This window comes from Thermobia domestica, chromosome 16, assembly GCF_964235325.1.
Source record: "Thermobia domestica chromosome 16, izTheDome1.hap1.1, whole genome shotgun sequence".
NCBI lineage: Eukaryota > Metazoa > Arthropoda > Insecta > Zygentoma > Lepismatidae > Thermobia > Thermobia domestica.
The window spans coordinates 77,381,234-77,398,436 of record NC_137469.1 but is presented as its reverse complement, the minus strand read 5'-3'; positions in this window follow the sequence as shown (position 1 = coordinate 77,398,436).

Below are 17,203 nucleotides of genomic sequence, written 5' to 3'. Positions count from 1 at the left end.
ACAGTATGTACCTCTATCAGTATTGAGTGTCTATGTTGTTCCCTTTTATGAGTAAAAAATTGCCAAAAATTCAAATTTCGGGGGTTTTTGACCTAATTTACCCCTTTGATGAGGTGTTATTACCTTATATAGTTATATGGGCGTATACAGGGATTCATTCCCTTTCATCAGATATGGGTATATTAATGCACCCCTTGAAAAATTTGGGAGGGGTAACTTGGCCCACCCCTTAAATTTTAGAAATTGACCAATTTAAACATTGGGTATTATAGTACAGGACCCTAATATGTATTATGATAAATTTGGGTGGTCCACCTCATTCCCTTTTAGCGGTACAAAATTGCCAAAAATATAAACGTAAGCAATACGTTGTACCACGTGTTTGGTTTTCGACCTAATTTATCTCCTTGGATGATGTCCTATTACCTTATATGGTTATATGGTCATGTATAGGGGGTCCATTACCTATCATAAGACAGAGGTACATTTGTGCACCCTTTTAAATTTTGGGGAGGGGTACCTTGGCCCACCCCTTTAATTTTGGAAATTGCCCAATTTAAACATTTGGTATTATAGTATAGACCACTAATATAGATCACTATAAATTTGGATGGTTCACCTCGTTCCCTTTTAGGGGTACAAAATTGCCAAATTTTAGTACAACCACGTGTTTGGTTTTTGGCCCAATTTATCATCCTTTGATGAAGTTATAATACCTTATATGGTTATATGGTCATGTATAGGGGTCCATTATCTATCACAAGACATGGGTACATTAGTGCATCCCTTTAAAATTTTGGGAGGTGTACCTTGGCCCACCCCTTCATTTTTTAGAAATTGCCTAATTTAAACATTTGGTATCATAGTATTGGACCTCAATATGTATCATGATAAATTTGGGTGGACCATCTCGTTCCCTTTTAGAGGTACAAAATTGCCAAAATATAAACGTAAGAAATACGTTGTACCACGTGTTTGGTTTTTTGGTCCATTTTATCCCCTTTGATGAGATCCTATGATTACAGGGGTCCATTTGCTATCATAAGACATGGGTATATTGTTGCACCCTTCTTAAAATTTGGCAAGGGGTACACTGAAATTGTCCAATTTAAGCATAGTACAGGGCCTCAATATGTTTCGGTGGTCCTATTGCCAAATTTTTTAGTACAACCACATGTTCGGTTATTGACTCAATTTATCCTATTTGATAAAGTATGGACGGGTATCCCCTTTCAATTTGGTAGGACCCTTCGGGTGTAGTAGAGACCTGCATGGGCCGGTCCTGGCCCGAGGGCCGAAGCTCGGCCCGGCCCGCGGGCCGGGCTTGGGCGGGCAACTCTGTTATTTCTTTAGGCCGGGCCGGGCTTGGGCGGGCCGATAATGTTATTTCTTTGGGCCGGGCCGGGCTTGGGCTGGCCGACACTGATTTCTCTTGAGGTCGGGCCGGGCTGGGGCCGATCAATTGCAACTCTTTAATAATTATTGACTTTCGTTAAACGATAATTGGAATAAAGCCAAACGTGAAAAATGTTACAAAGAATGCAATAGCTATTTACACTTAATGCTTGCTTAGCGGTTCCACTTTCACTATTGAGGATTGCAGGCATTATGCGGTAAATTGAGCTATGGCCTTGATCTTCACTGAACTCAAAATATAAAAAGAAGGGGTGGGAATGTTTTGCCTGTCGCTAAACAATATTGCCATCTTCACTTTATGCTAAAAATCAATAAGGTTAGATTTTTGTTACAGGGAATGGAGTTTTCGTTCTATCGATGACAGGCAAAGTGCTAGGAGGCAATGGTACCATTAGGAAGGCAAGCGTCAGGTTGTGAACCAAAGTTTGGAAAATGTTTCTGAGGGTTAGGTCAAATTTAGTGCTAAATATTGAGAAAGATTGGGGCTCGAGCTATTTTTTTTTTAAATTTATCGGGCCGGGGTCGGGCCTAAAACTTAAAATTTATCGGGCCCGGGCCGGGCTTGGGCCAAGAATTTTGAAAAACTTATCGGGCCGGGCCGGGCTCGGGCCGAAAATCTCCAAAACTTATCGGGCCGGGCCTAGGTGCGTACGGGCTGGATTGGGCTCGGGCCGAAAAATTCGGCCCGTGCAGGTCTCTAGGATGTAGTACGTTCACGTGATCGATGATTTGGTTTTGATGCGCGACAAGGTCCCTGGTCAATGTTCTCTAGGAATTAGGTGGTAACTTTGAAAGGAAAGATTCATGGCATTTAACTTTTTTCAACTTTCAAACTAAAAAAAATCAAACCAAACTTTTCAAAACAAAAATTGAAACGAAAACTTTTAAACGAAAATCTTGAAACTAAAAAATTTTCAAAAAAATTTCAAACGAAAAATTTTGAAAAATTTTCAAACAAAAAAATTTCAAACTAAAAATTTTCAAACAAAAATTTTGAAACGAATAATTTTCAAACAAAAATTTTGAAACGAAAAAAATTTCAAACTAAAGAATTTTAAAAAAAAAGTTTGAAGCAATATTTTTTCAAACAAAATTTTTGAAACAAAAATTTCAAAACAAAGTTCAAACGAAAAATTTTCAAATAGAATTTAAATCAAACAGTGATCCGCTTTCACGGTTAACCGTTAAACTTTATCCGGTTTTTAACTTATCGATTAACAAATAAACGGTTTTCAACTATTCGATTAACAAATAAACGGTTTTTCAACTATTCGATAAACAGATGAACGGATTTTCCGTTTCTCGCCAGCATTTACCAGTGAGCGCAAGAATTTACAAACTAAAACAAAAAAATTTTGTACTCGCTTTAAATACGCATCATTTTTGAAAGAAGGTGTTAGTGTTCATCATGGATACACAGTAGAAACATCCATTTACCTGTATTCTCGCAGGACCTAGTGGGTGTGGAAAAACGTATTTTGTGAAGCGATTACTGTCACATCTCCCAACCATGATCAAGATATACTGGTATTATGCAGAATGGGAAGACGTGTATGCAACAATGTCGGTTCCAGTAGAATTTCACGAAGGACTTCCACGAATGAAAGATTTTCAGCCTCAAGATGGACCACATTTGATTATTATTGATGACCATATGCGAGAAGTGTATAGTGATATTGTTGATATGTTCACAAAAGGATCGCATCATCGAAATATTAGTGTGATTTTTATAACGCAAAATGTATTTCATCAAAGTAAAGCAAATAGAACTATGAGTTTAAATTGTTCGTATTTGGTGTTGTTTAAAAATCCACGTGACAAGTCACAAATCAAGCATATGAGTTATCAAATCATGCCTGAGCATCCACTGTTTGTACAAGAAAGTTACGCAGACGCAACAAGAAATCCACATGGCTATTTACTGATGGATCTTAAACAAGATACACCCGATGAAATGCGATTTCGTACAAATATTTTTCGCGATGATTTGCATCATTATGTTTACGTACCAACAATTTCCCAGTGGCCTGTAAAAAAATCAACAATTTTATTATTATTATTATTATTATTATTATTATTATTATTGTATAACTATTTAAAATCTTTTAACAGCTCCTCCCGTTTTTCATTAGAGCAATTGAAAAGTTTCACATTTTGTAAATTTTGTGTAGGTACTTCTCTCCCCTTTAAATCTTCTAACGAAACAGAGTTATGATGCACTTTTGTAGCAACATAAGGCCCGGTATAAACAGGCATATACTTGTGAGTAATTCTTTTGAACGCATCAGATAGAAGATGTGTCCGAACCATTACTAAATTTCCTTCTTTAATTTCTACCTCGTTATTTTGTAATTTTCTTTTTCTTTTTGAAAACAATCTTGGTTCAACCTGAATATGACGTCTTGAATTCTCCATATTCTGCAATTCCGGAGGCCAAGGAAATTTTTCCCTAAATCTGTCAACAGCCGAAAAAGAAATAAACAATTCAGCAGGCGTACAATCAATGGCACTATTATATGAATAATTAAGTAAGTCTTGTGCAGTCTTCAACACCGTTTTCCATTTTGAATGACTATTGCTGCACAACAATCTTACTATTTGGTTCAATTCTCGATGCGAACGTTCCAGGATCCCATTAGCCCCCGGGTTGTATGGAGAAATCAAGATATGACGTATTTGATGCTCATTACAAAAGTTTTTCCACCTCTGAGAAACGAACTGTAGGCCCTGATCAGACACAATATAATTCGGATATGGGCACAAATAAAAATATTCTCTTTCTAGAGTTCGAATAATTTCAGCAGCAGTTGCTGTTCTCAAAGGTAAGTAACAGATGAAGCGAGTATACACATCAACTATTGAAAGAACATAGTAGTAGCCGTAACTGCATGGCAATTTTCCCACCAAATCAACACATATCTTGTGGTGGGGTTTATCTGCGCTGATATGTAATTCCTCGCGAGCAATGCATCTATTAGAGAATTTCGTTCGAGCACATATTTCGCAATTATTAATGAATTTCCTAAAGGTTTGTTTTTGAGATTTCCAAAAAAATAACTCTCGTGCTAACTTTACGGATTTGTTTACCCCAAAATGTCCTGTTTCATGAATGCATCTTATTATTCTTTCAATTAACAACTCAGGAATTATTAGCAGCCAACGTTTCGATTTAGCATTTTGAATATACATCAAGTTATTTACGATTTGAATGTGATTTTTGTTCATTACGGCATCTATTTTATTCTTTAGATCACGACAATAGTTATCTAATGTCTGCATTTGCTCAAGTTCCGTTATGTCAAACCACGTATTCACATCATAATTTACAAAGTTTATTTGATATTCTTCCTATTCAGCAGGGAGTTCAGGAGTATTTCTACTTAAAATGTCGGCTATTTTATTATCCACTCTCTTAATGTGTTCGAATTGGAGATCAAATCGTTGCAGCTTTAACAAAATTTTTGTGGTTCTCGGATCCAAATTCTGTAATATGAATGCATATGTTACTGCATTGTTATCACAATGCACCGTAACTTTCCGACCTAGTATATAATAAGAAAAATGTTCACATAAGAATAAGACTGCTAATAACTCTAATTGAAAGATAGAATAAGATACTTCACACAATTTTAACTTCCGACTAGCATATTCAATGACTAGTAACTCTCCATTTTCATCATATTGTGCAAGATAACCGGCCAAATTTTCTAAGGATGCATCCGAAAACAAATGAAAGGGTTTTGAAAAATCCGGTTGGCTAAATGCCGGAGGTTCACTTAGTAACCCCGTTAACTTTTGAAATTTCTCCAATAGTTCACCTGTTAAACAATATTTCCTATCCTTTTACAGGAGATCAAAGAAAGGCGCAGTCAACGCAGCAAATTGCGGAATAAATTTCCTCCTCCAGGAAAGGATTCCTAAGAAAGATCGTAATTTCTTTTTAGTTTTTGGAACAGGAAAATACCTGATGGCTTCATTTTGTTTCGGATTGGGTTTTAATTCTGTCCCATTTACAACATGACCTAAGAATAAAATTTCGGGTTGCACAAATTGATATTTTTTAAAATTTAGAACGAAATTTCCAAATTCCAAAATTTTGAATATCTGTTCCAAATGATAGAAGTGTTCCGTTAAATCCGAGCTATAACATAATAAATCATCAAGATAGACCACTACAAATTGTCGAGTGTCCAATCCGAAATAAGAGTTCATAACTTCTTGAAAAATGCTAGGGCTCGTTTTAAGTCCCATAGGCAAAACACATAGTACATATTGTCCACCAAGATAAATGAAGCTAGTGTACTTAAATGAATCTGGATGTAACTTCACCCCATAGTATCCCATGGCAGCATCCATGGAGCTGAAGACTTTCGCTCCTGAAATTCGCGATAAAATCTCGTTAATGGGCTTTACTTGAATTTTTGGGCTAATTAGTTTCAAGTTCAGTAATCTGAGATCAATTACAGGTCTCACACCCCCCGAACTTATCCTAACACAGTGTATTGGATTTCTATAGCTACTAGCATGTTCTTTTGCTATACCTAACTTCATCCATTTCTGTAACTCCTCTTCGAACTCCTTTTGCATAGCCTGTGGTATGGGATACATTTTTCCCACAACAGGCTCATGATCACTGAGCTCAATGTTATATGGCTCACATCGAATCGGTTTCGGGTATTCACAAAATAAATGTTTATATTTAATTAACAGTGTCTGTAGTCTTAATTTAGTTTCCATATCCAAATCATTTCGACTATTTATGTATTCCTTAATTTCTGTCTCCGAAATTTCACCGTAATCAGTACTTCGTTTATCGAAAGAAGAAGAAACATCACAATGGTTATTGGACATCTGGGTATTATCTACATGTACCAATAATATTTTTGGATAAGAAATATCCAACGTCACCTTTTCTTGTTTATTATTTTTCAAAATTAATTTCTTCTTAGAACTGTCCAAAATTACCTGAAATTTCACAAAGAAAGGCGAGCCTAATAATAACCCAGCTTTCATGTCCTTAACGACGAACAGAGGAACTTCAAAAAGATTGTCCTGAATATTTAATGTTAATTCGAGCAATCCCTTTACTAGGAAGCTATCTTTTCCAGCAAAAGCGTTCAAATGTACACTGGGCACAGGTTTTAACTTTGCTGACCGAAAGGAATTTTGTAATTTCAACCAAACATTATAATTTAACAAATTGAGTTCAGCGCCGGTGTCCAGAATACATTTTGTTTGCACTTCCCCCACCCTACAGTTCACAGAAGGCGAAGGAAATATCTTGTTTTGTTACTTTCTTCTTCTTCTCTCAAAACAAAGTACGTTAATAATTTCAAAGAGGGTAAGTTAAAATCATTTTTACTTTCAAAATTCGGATCATCAAATGTTCCACTGACAAGTGCGCAGAAGTCAAGATTAAAGCGTTACAAGAACACGCTCTGCTATCTCGTAGACAATACAAAATCATTGGATAAAAAGAAGAAACATTTAGCCGTACAACAAGGAGGATTCTTACCTGCATTACTTGCACCTATTGTAGGAAGTGTGTTATCCAGTATTTTGTTTAAACAATAAACATCATGGAACATAGCAAGAAGATGGTTTTAGTGCCACCAGAAATGCTTCAACGAATGCATGCATCATCATGCCGTGCAAGTGAAAATCGAGAATCTAATCTCGATCGTGAAATGCAATCTATATTGAATACATCGTATCCAAGTGATGAAGAAAAATGGAATCAGTACAATAGAATATAACAGAAATATCTTTATGTGATACGTAAACAAGAAGAACCAATACCACTTACAATTACATCAATGAAACCTGATGGTGACGTCCCGAATGTTGACGATAGCACGAAACAAGAAATTTTAGCCGCAATACCACAAATGTATCGTAAGAAAGCCGAACTACTATTCCGTCGTTTAAAACAAGATGACTCAATTACGTGGGATCATAAAGGAACAGTGTATATCAACGATAATAAACTACATGGATCCAATATTGTAGATTTAATGTGCGATGTGAGTCGACCAAGGAAACATTCTAATCCTCAAGGCTGGGAATTGTTTTGCAACTATCTTACATCCTCAAATACACCTCAAGAATTGATTGGTAATCCACGAAGATTAAACTATATTATCAAGCATAATAGTACAACAGCATCTGAAGGATCTGCACCACCAAAACCGGCACCTGAATTATTTTCTTCCGGAGAAGAAGATGATGATGATGATGCTTTAGAAGTCCGACCAAAAAGAAAACGTATCATTCCACAATGGTCAACGTACAAACCATGAACAAAAAGTTGAAATCCATTTATTACAATCCAGCACATCCTGCATCATTTTCTACTGCAAAGAAATTATGGCAAGCCACAGGAAAATCTATACCTCTAGCCAAAATAAAACTTTGGTTAAACAAACAACCTACCTACACGTTACATCGTCCTGTACGTCGTCGTTTCCGTAGAGATTTTTATCTTGTCAACAATATTGATGATCAATGGGAATGTGATTTAAATGATTTACAATCAGTTCAAAACTATAATGACAATTACCGCTATATTCTTACAGTGATTGATGTGTTTAGTCGGTACGGGTGGGCTGTACCACTAAAATCAAAAAGTGCCGAGGATATAGTGAATGCATTTGAAATGATTTTCCAGGACAGGAAACCAATTGTGCAACGTAGTGATCAAGGAACTGAATTTACCAACAAGACAGTACAAAAGTTTCTCAGGAAACACAACGTGCAACATGTTACAACAAAGTATCCAGATATTAAAGCCAGCATCGCAGAAAGATTTAATCAGACATTGAAACATCGTATGTGGAAATACTTTACCAAATATCAAACGTATAATTACATCAAAGTATTGCCTTTACTTGCAAAAACATACAATGAAAGTCGGCATTCCAGTATTAAAATGGCACCTGCAAACGTTTCTCAGCACAATTTACTGGAGGTGTGGCATAACTTATACGACAAAAAGCTACAACGTTCAAAACAAGATACGGATTTATCTGTTGGTGATACTGTTCGTATTAGTAAAACAAAACGTATCTTTGACAAGGGTTACCTCGAGAACTGGACTTGGGAAATATTTAGAGTAAAAGCCATTGTACCAAGAAACCCACCAGTGTATCGACTAGAGGATTTAATCATCAACTCATCGATGGTGTTTTCTACAGAGAAGAATTACAACCAGTACCGCTCCCTTCGACGTTCCTCATCGATAAAATATTACGTACAAGAACAAAAGGTCGCAGAAAGGAGTATCTCGTCCAGTGGAAAGGATATCCTTCCTCATTCAATTCGTGGATCCCTGCAACTTCATTGAAGAAGAAAAAGAAGAATGGAACCTGATCAAGACTTTTACGTTACACTTCCCAGTAATAGTTCCATGGATTATTTTCCAGAAAATACATTGACTTCATATATTACGAAATTACAACGACGTGTAGAGTTTCGCCAGAAATGGGATGTGGCAATTGTAGAGATTCATTATCCACATTCTTTGCTGAACATTAACAGTAAAAACAATAAAATATATTACAAATCATCAAGTAGTAGTGATCAGGAACCGTGGAAGGTTGTAACGATCCCTGTACGCTATTATAACAATATACGGGATCTTATTCATGCATTTAATATACATCATAAAGAAACCAATTTATTTATATCGCATGACGCAACTAATAATATATGCCTCATAAGACATCCCAATAAGGAAATCTATACTTCTGTACAAATCTCACCAAGTGTTAGTTTAATGCTTGGATTTGAACCGAAAAGTGATTTAAAAGATATGGAAAAGAGACAATATACACCGGATGTACGATTAGGCTTACCATCACAAATGTACGTCTATTGTGACATTATTGAATCTGTCATTGTTGGAGATACAATGGTACCCTTGTTACGAATTGTCAACATGGATCCTGTGAATCATACTTTTGGAAGTCATGCAGTACAAATCTTTAATCCTGCACATTATGTTCCGGTGGAAAAAATGAATTTTGAGCAAATACAAATCGATATAAGGGATAGCAGAGGTCATCGTATGCCATTCACCTTTGGAACGGTGTGTACAAAACTACATTTCCGTCGTCGTCGTCATGACTGATCCGTATTTGCAATACTACCAAAAACAAGCGTTGTCCGGTATCGGCAACGTCTATGTGGGAAGTCCCTATCAAGCAGGACATTGCATTGGAAGTTTCCTTGGTGGCTTATTTCGTTCAGTGTTACCAGTTGTGAAGCAAGGAGCTAAAACTGTGGGAAAAGAATTCTTAAAATCAGGTGCCAATATGATTAATGATGTTGTGATCTCGAATCAACCGCTGGAAGAATCGTTTCATCAACGTATGCAAGAGGGAAAATCAAATTTACAAGAAAAAGCTAAAAATAAGTTGAAAACTATGCTGGGAAGTGGATATCATAAACGAAAATGGGGTGACTGCTCTCAGTTTGAGGTTGACCTTCCAACGATCAACAACAACTACATCAATCCTACGAAGAGACGTAAATTATCACATAAGAAGAAGAAGAGATCATTGGCATCGTCACCAGATATTTTTGATTAATTCAACGTTGGCTTTCTTACATCATCAATCCTGTGAATGTGTAAAAAGTGAATTGGACATTTTTTCAACGTTACCCACGCAAACCAGTGTTCTGGACAATCGTATTATTGGCTACAAACCAATTAGTTCAATAGCTGAAAATTCACCAATAGAATTTGTAGTGAGTGGTAGCAGTGATTAATATATTGATTTGCCACAAACCTCATTGTACATCCAAGCACAAATTGTGAAACCAGATGGTTCCTCCTTCACCGAAACGGATAAAGCAATTGCACCTGTCAATGATTTTCTAAATGCTATGTTTAGTGAAGTACAAATCTACTTGAACAATAAACTGATTTCATTTCCGTCACATAATCATCCATATCGTTCGTACCTGAAAAAACTGCTCAATTATAGTGATGGAGCTAAAAATAAACATTTACAAACAGCAATGTGGTTTCAAGATACGGCTGGTCATATGAACGCAACCACCAGAGAGAACAAACGATTTCAACAATGCTATGAACTGACAAAACAAAGTATGAAATTCGATATGATTGGACATCTTCATTGTGACATTTTTAATCAAGATAAATTTTTAATTCATGGAGTGGAATTACGTGTGAAACTTATTCCTGCAAAACCAAACTTTTGTCTCATGGCCAGTGAAAGTGGTGTCAATGCAAAAATCAATATTCTAGATGCATCGTTGCAGGTGAAAAAAGTCAGCATTAGCCCTAGTGTCTAATTGGCACACAATAAAATTTTACAATCTACACCGGCAAAGTATCCTCTGACAAGGGTTCAAATGAAATCATTTACCATCCCGAAGGATATACAATCCAAAACTATTGATAACCTATTTATGGGAACATTGTCAAATCGTATTATTGTAGGATTTACATCGAATGAAGCATCCAGTGGAACTATTACCAGCAATCCATTTGAATTTCAACATCTAAACATTAATTTCTTTACATTGTACGTGGATGGAAAAGCTGTACCTTCAAAACCATTGCAACCCAACTTTGAAGAAAATCTCTACATTTCATCGTACCACACATTGTTCTCAGGTTCTGGCATACATTTTACCAATACTGGAAATACAATTTCAAGAGCCGACTACAAGAATGGATATACACTGTTTGTATTTGACCTAACTCCCGATTCTTCTGCTGGAGATTGTCACTATTGGAATTTACAACGACATGGAGCCATCCGATTGGAAGTTCATTTCCAAGAGAAATTAGCAGCACCTGCAAACTGTATTGTGTATGGGGAGTTTTCCTCACTCCTAGAGATGGACCACCAGCGCAACATTATCCTGGACTTTTAAATTACAAGGTAGGTATACGTTATGTATCATTTCCATTCACGATGTTGAATACATTACAATTAGCTAGTGCTTTAAACGGTAGTCCATTATTCAGAAATCATTTTACCGGGGTATTTGCAAGCGATGAGTTGCCCTCACGAATTTCTCTTCCTCTGGCAATCATTGTAAATACAGATCCATCTACAAAACTAGGAAGCCATTGGATAGCAATTTATATTGATAATCGCGGTGTTGGAGAATATTTTGACAGCTACGGCCTTCCTCCTTATGTACCACAACATGTTGCATTCTTAAAACTTCATTGTATGTACTATAAATATAATAATAGCCAAATGCAAAGTCTTGGTTCATCCGTATGTGGCTCTTATGCTTATTTTTATTTGTGTTGTAAAGCCCAAGGAAAATCTCTGCGTGAAATTCAATACTTGTTCACAACAGTACCCACGGTTAATGATCGTAGACTGCTGCAATATACCTTCCAGATAATTTTATCATATTTATCATTGTAAGTGTATTTGTTTAATCATCATCTATTTCTATACTAATCATCTTTTTCCTCGTTCTTTTTACAGAATTCACAATACGAAGCTATGCAAACGGGTGCTATGCTGCAAAATATGGAAACAAATCATCACAATCAAGAAGAGGAGGCGGTCTAATGAAGAAATCCAGCTCAATATACAAACATTGTCAACAAGAAAGAAAAAGAAGAAACCAGAAAACTGAATAAAATACAATTTATGCTTATCTATGTGTTTTTATTGTTCATTCCATCAATATGATACATACAACGTTATCAGATTCTCCTAAGGAACTGTGCGATATAAGACCCCTGTGCAAAGTTTCCACCTAACTCCTAGAGAACATTGACCAGGGACCTCGTCGCGCATCAAAACCAAATCATCGATCACGTGACCGTACTACACCCGAAGGGTCCTACCAAATTGAAAGGGGATACCCGTCCATAACTTATCAAATAGGATAAATTGAGTCAATAACCGAACACGTGGTTGTACTAAACAAATTGGCAATAGGACGACCGAAACATATTGAGGTCCTGTACTATGCTTAAATTGGACAATTTCAGTGTACCCCTTGCCAAATTTTAAGAAGGGTGCAACAATATACCCATGTCTTATGATAGGAAATGGACCCCTGTAATCATAGGATCTCATCAAAGGGGATAAAATGGACCAAAAAACCAAACACGTGGTACAACGTATTTCTTACGTTTATATTTTGGCAATTTTGTACCCCTAAAAAGGAACGAGATGGTTCACCCAAATTTATCATGATACATATTGAGATCCAATACTATGATACCAAATGTTTAAATTGGGCAATTTCTAAAATATGAAGGGGTGGGCCAAGGTACCCCTCCGAAAATTTTAAAGGGATGCACTAATGTACCCATGTCTTGTGATAGATAATGGACCCCTATACATGACCATATAACCATATAAGGCATTAGAACCTCATCAAAGCGGGATAAATTGGGCCAAAAACCAAACACGTAGTTGTACTAAAATTTGGCAATTTTGTACCCCTAAAAGGGAACGAGGTGAACCATCCAAATTTATAGTGATCTATATTAGTGTTCTATACTATAATACCAAATGTTTAAATTGGGCAATTTCCAAAATTAAAGGGGTGGGCCAAGGTACCCCTCCCAAAAATTTAAAGGGGTGCACAAATGTATCTATGTCTTATGATAGGTAATGGACCCCCTATACATGATCATATAACCATATAAGGTAATAGGACATCATCCAAGGAGATAAATTAGGTCGAAAACCAAACACGTGGTACAACGTATTGCTTACGTTTATATTTTTGGCAATTTTGCACCCCTAAAAGGGAATGAGGTGGACCATCCAAATTTATCATAATACATATTAGGGTCCTGTACTATAATACCCAATGTTTAAATTGGTCAATTTCCAAAATTTAAGGGGTGGGCCAAGATACCCCTGCCAAATTTTTCAAGGGGTGCATTAATATACCCATATCTGATGAAAGGGAATGAATCCCTGTATACGCCCATATAACTATATAAGGTAATAACACCTCATCAAAGGGGTAAATTAGGTCAAAAACCCCCGAAATTTGAATTTTTGGCAATTTTTTACTCATAAAAGGGAACAACATAGACACTCAATACTGATAGAGGTACATACTGTGGTCCTAGGCTACCATACCAAATTTTTAGATTTGGCAATTTCCAAAATTTAAGGGGGGGGTGGTCCTATGTACCCCTGCCAAAATTTAGGGAGTGGGCCAAGGCACCCCTGCCAAAATTTAGAGGGGGTGGTCCTAAGTACCCCTAGGTCATTGACTTCGGGCCAAGGTCATTGACCTTTAACCTATGACGTCACAAAGGTCGGGGTCAAAGTCCAATGTGAGATCAGGTGCTGCAATTACTACTATATGTAAAAATCGACCAAAATGACCGATATTAGAGTCAAATCTATATATTCAGGGGTAAATCTAATATCATTAATAGCATTCCCACGCCGAAATCAGAAAGAGCGAGGCCGCAGGCCGAGCAAATACCGGGGTCTGGGGTGGTGCAATAGCTGGCCAAAGGCTAGCGAATTTATAAAATAATTATGTAGCTTTGTTTTTTTTTAAATGTGTTCAGAGAGGAAACTGTGCGCTTTCCCGAGGCTAAGACGGGTCTTAGCCCCTCCCGAGGAGGGCGCAAAGGCACTGATGTAAGGAGGGCGCAGCGGCCATCGGGCCGGTACTTGATTATGGCCAGTCCACCCCTAATCGCATCCTCCGGGCCAATGAAAATAAAAATTAAATTATAAAGAAAGTAATGATTACAAAAGTTCTTGCATATCTTCAGGAGTACCGCTATTGATATGCCCCCGTAATCCAAGAGTCTGCGCACGCCTGTGATATACACATGTACAGGTGATGACTTATATACACATGTATAGGTGCGGCTCTACAATGTAGTCACTGTCTCACGTAACTCCCCGATTAACACGAAGAAAAAAATAATTATGAACATTTCCTGTATGACGAACAACCTAATAAAACATTTACCGTCTTATGCAGAGTCTTTTTGACGAATGATTGGCGTCATACTAAAAGCCTGACTACTGCTTGAAACATATGTTAGTAGAACTCTTTAGTATGACAATATTCATGCGTCAAAATGACTCTACATAAGGCCCTTACTTGTTTTAATACGAACTTTCAACCCTGAATGAATTCCATGAAAGAGATTGAAACTTAATGTTCTTAAGTCAGGAACTCTTTGGTTGTTTTCTCAGTTCTGGGTAGGCTCTTTCCAACGTTCGTCCACTTCACTGAGCAGGCCTTTATACTCCTGCCTTTACGTACAATTTAATCACATTTCTTTGCGACTGAAAACTACTCTTTTCTACCTCCTTGCGGCAGTCGGAGATGAAGGAAATAGGACAGAGCATCAGCTCTTTGCTGACGGGAGATTCACACCATAAATGTGGAAGGGACTTTATGTTCCTCGTAGAAGAGAAATATTGTTTCAAGAATGAGAAAGAGATTTACATGTTCTGAAATGTTTATGTACAAATTATTACGAAAGAAGAATTAAAATATATTCGTTTGGGGATTTAATGAATCTAATAATATCTACATAATGGAAACTTCCATATTTTTATTTATTACAATTTAAAAGGAACAAAAAATATTTCTTTGTCTTAAATATTCAATGTTAACTAAGTAAATGAACTTTGAAAAGCCTCTTATGCTACGCCCACTAAAAACGGCCCCTCGAGTTTCTACGGAAACGGTGCAAGTGATGCCCCAGAGCCTATCGAAAATCTAAAGGCATATTTACAGGTAGCAAATAGAGGGAGCTTGAAAGTTTTTTTTAACATTTAACACCATTCTAAAACTGGATTATAATAATTTACTTTTTACCACCTACGTTAAAACAGTCATCCTTGCCACCCATTTATAGGACCCTGGTTGAATTGGGTGTGTTTGATAGGGTACACTATGGTCTCCTAATTTCACAATTGCAGAGAACGGCTTATATTCTGTTGCCATATTAGTTATTCAAGCTCCTCGTATGTAATATTTAATTATTCCATATACAAACTGTGAAGTAACCTATTCAAACTTATTACGAACGATTTGTTAACAACTTAGCCTTGCACTACGACTTTAAGCTCTTATTTCATGATATATAATTTAACTAATAAAAACCTCATTTACTACTAGTATATACATTAGTTTATTATACATAAAATGTACAGGACAAGTATATTATTTCACTTTCAGACTACGTACACTAATATACGTAACTTTTATATGTTAACTTCTCGTAAAATCAACCTAATTCACGAATCAAACAAAAGTCACTACCAGAAGGGTCACCTCTACCGAATTAATCTAAATAAAGTAGTCAGATGAGGAGTGTTCTGGAGAATGCAGCAGTTCTCCAGCAGCCAAGTTGGTGGAAATCATAGGGACTTATGCAGAGTCGTTTTGACACGTGATTAGTGACATGCTAAAGAGTTCGACTAACATATGTTTCCTGCAGTAGTCAAGCCTTTAGTATGACGCTGATCATACATCAAAACGACTCTGCATAAGGTGGATAGTCATTGGTACGGCAACTTGGACATTGGTCGCAGACGTTGTAAAAAGTGACTTTAACAGCTGGAATGCTGCAAGTGGTGGAAGACAAACACACCACTCTATTTTCCCCTAGTTTACTGAGAATAGAGAAAAAACATATGTACCCTCATGCTCAAAAAAATATTGCGCGTATACTGTAACCCACGATTTTAGCAATTATTCCATTTTCGTTACGTTTATGGGTAAAATTCAGTTATTAGTAAGTGGAGATAATAGAAAGCAATCCATGTAAGAAGATATTTCTAAAAATATAATAAAATAATAATAATATAAGCAAAAAACAAAATTATGTTCGGTTTTGTGTATACTGGCAATAATGCTTTCGAGGGATTTTTGCACTAGCACAGCACGATTGCAGAGGGAATTTCAAGATTTGTAGTGTCGTAAGTAGAGAGGGGACACCTGTGGCTGTTTTTCCTACTGCGCATGCGCAAACAAGCCACGCCCCCTTTACGCTGAGGCGAATTGTCCATGTTCGCTTTCTCAAATTTATCCCTTCGTTTGTTTAAATAGTAAAACATGGCCTGGAAGTACTGAGCTAGCTACAAATGAGATTTCTCGTTGGTACAAATTTTAATAGGCCACTCAAATGTTTTTGAGTAGCTAAAATGGTATATCAAGCTGAGCCACTTAAAATGGTCTTTCTTCGCTTTTTGTGGTTATTACAAATGTATTCCTTTGTTTATTTGTGTAGCTTTTTTCTGTTTGGTACAAATTTAGCCCTTCATTTGTTTAAATATAACAAAAAGGCATAAAAATCTAAGCCTGTTATAAATGGTTCTTCTTCGCTTTTTTCTCGTTGGTACAAAATGAAATAGGACACCCATATTTATTTATTCCTTTCCTTAAATGGCAAAAAAGGTATAAAAAGCTGAGCTACTTAAAATGGTTCTTCTTTGCTTTTCTTCGAATGAGTACAAAAACTTAGACTACTCAACTTATCCTCAGTTTTTTTAATGGTACAAAAAGTATAAAATGCTAATGTAGTTAAAATGGCCCTTCTTTGCTTTTCTTCTGATTGGTACAAAAATAAAATAGACCACTGAAATTTGTTCTTTCTATTATTTGAATAGCACAAAAAGGTATAAAATGACCCTTCTTTGATTTTCTTCTCATTGATACAAAAATAAAATAGATTATCCAAATTTATTCTTTTGTTTATTTGGGTAGTACAAAATTGTACAGAAATATTGAACTAGTTAAAATGGACCTTCTTCACTTTTTTCTGGTTCGTACAAAGCTA